Source organism: Leptonotus elevatus, unplaced genomic scaffold (assembly GCF_054856555.1).
Source record: "Leptonotus elevatus isolate MCC_2025b unplaced genomic scaffold, RoL_Lele_1.0 HiC_scaffold_205, whole genome shotgun sequence".
In the NCBI taxonomy this organism is placed as follows: domain Eukaryota; kingdom Metazoa; phylum Chordata; class Actinopteri; order Syngnathiformes; family Syngnathidae; genus Leptonotus; species Leptonotus elevatus.
In genome coordinates, this window is record NW_028233596.1 from 17,501 (window position 1) to 20,000 (window position 2,500).

Here is a 2,500-nt window from a genome sequence, read left to right on the forward strand (position 1 = left end):
GAGGAGGGGGAAAATGTGGCCAGTCAGGCCGACCCGAAGTGCCTCTTAGGCGGATAGGGGTTGGGCGAAACTCCCTTGAAAGTGGCACTCTGAAAAAATTTCCAAGTTTGGCTGACTTAGAAAAAATTCGAGAACCAGGATGAGGAGGGGGGAAATGTGGCCAGTCAGGCCGACCCGAAGTGCCTCTTAGGCGGATAGGGGTTGGGCGAAACTCCCTTGAAAGTGGCACTCTGAAAAAATTTCCAAGTTTGGCTGACTTAGAAAAAATTCGAGAACCAGGATGAGGAGGGGGAAAATGTGGCCAGTCAGGCCGACCCGAAGTGCCTCTTAGGCGGATAGGGGTTGGGCGAAACTCCCTTGAAAGTGGCACTCTGAAAAAATTTCCAAGTTTGGCTGACTTAGAAAAAATTCGAGAACCAGGATGAGGAGGGGGAAAATGTGGCCAGTCAGGCCGACCTGAAGTGCCTCTTAGGCGGATAGGGGTTGGGCGAAACTCCCTTGAAAGTGGCACTCTGAAAATATTTCCAAGTTGGGCTGACTTAGAAAAAATTCGAGAACCAGGCTGAGGAGGGGACCATCTGGCAAGGGAGTCCGACCTAAAGTGCATCTAAAGCGGATATGGGTTGGTCGAGCCTCCCTTGATTTGCCCTGGAGCTCCCACGTCTTAAAAAGGTCTCTCCTATAATTGTACACCAACCATTTTGAGGTTTGGGTGCAAACCTCTCGAATGGGGGGACTCGGTCCCCTATCTACAGCGCCCCTAATGACGACAGGTGGTACTGCGCCCCTGGTAGCCCGGCCATTGAAAATGAATGGGCCCATTCATTTCAATGGGGAATTTCGACCCCTGGTTGCCCGCCATTCATTTCAATGGGGAATTTCGACCCCTGGTCGCCCGCCATTCATTTCAATGGGGACTTTCGACCCCTGGTTGCCCGCCATTCATTTCAATGGGGGATTTCGACCCCTGGTCGCCCGCCATTCATTTCAATGGGGGATTTCGACCCCTGGTAGCCCGCCATTCATTTCAATGGGGGACTACGACCCCTGGTAGCCCGCCATTCATTTCAATGGGGGACTTGGACCCCTGGTAGCCCGCCATTCATTTCAATGGGGGATTTCGACCCCTGGTCGCCCGCCATTCATTTCAATGGGGGATTTCGACCCCTGGTAGCCCGCCATTCATTTCAATGGGGGACTTCGACCCCTGGTTGCCCGCCATTCATTTCAATGGGGGATTTCGACCCCTGGTCGCCCGCCATTCATTTCAATGGGGGATTTCGACCCCTGGTAGCCCGCCATTCATTTCAATGGGGGACTTGGACCCCTGGTAGCCCGCCATTCATTTCAATGGGGGATTTCGACCCCTGGTCGCCCGCCATTCATTTCAATGGGGGATTTCGACCCCTGGTAGCCCGCCATTCATTTCAATGGGGGACTTCGACCCCTGGTTGCCCGCCATTCATTTCAATGGGGGATTTCGACCCCTGGTCGCCCGCCATTCATTTCAATGGGGGATTTCGACCCCTGGTAGCCCGCCATTCATTTCAATGGGGGACTTCGACCCCTGGTTGCCCGCCATTCATTTCAATGGGGGACTTCGACCCCTGGTTGCCCGCCATTCATTTCAATGGGGGATTTCGACCCCTGGTCGCCCGCCATTCATTTCAATGGGAAATTTCGACCCCTGGTAGCCCGCCATTCATTTCAATGGGGGACTTCGACCCCTGGTTGCCCGCCATTCATTTCAATGGGGGACTTCGACCCCTGGTTGCCCGCCATTCATTTCAATGGGGGATTTCGACCCCTGGTTGCCCGGCATTCGTTCCTATGTGGCGGGGGATTTCAACCCCAGGTCGCCCTCGTGTGGTTCTTTTTGGCGCAGCTGACGGGCTCCGCTGCTCATGGAGGTTTGCTAGTGGAGGATAACCCCCTGCCTGGGCAACTCGAACGCCCGGCATTCGTTCCTATGTGGCGGGGGATTTCAACCCCAGGCCGCCCTCGTGCGGTTCTTTTTGGCGCAGCTGACGGGCTCCGCTGCTCATGGAGGTTTGCTAGTGGAGGATAACCCCCTGCCTGGGCAACTCGAACGCCCGGCATTCGTTCCTATGTGGCGGGGGATTTCAACCCCAGGTCGCCCTCGTGTGGTTCTTTTTGGCGCCGCTGACGGGCTCCGCTGCTCATGGAGGTTTGCTAGTGGAGGATAACCCCCTGCCTGGGCAACTCGAACGCCCGGCATTCGTTCCTATGTGGCGGGGGATTTCAACCCCAGGTCGCCCTCGTGTGGTTCTTTTTGGCGCCGCTGACGGGCTCCGCTGCTCATGGAGGTTTGCTAGTGGAGGATAACCCCCTGCCTGGGCAACTCGAACGCCCGGCATTCGTTCCTATGTGGCGGGGGATTTCAACCCCAGGTCGCCCTCGTGTGGTTCTTTTTGGCGCCGCTGACGGGCTCCGCTGCTCATGGAGGTTTGCTAGTGGAGGATAACCCCCTGCCTGGGCA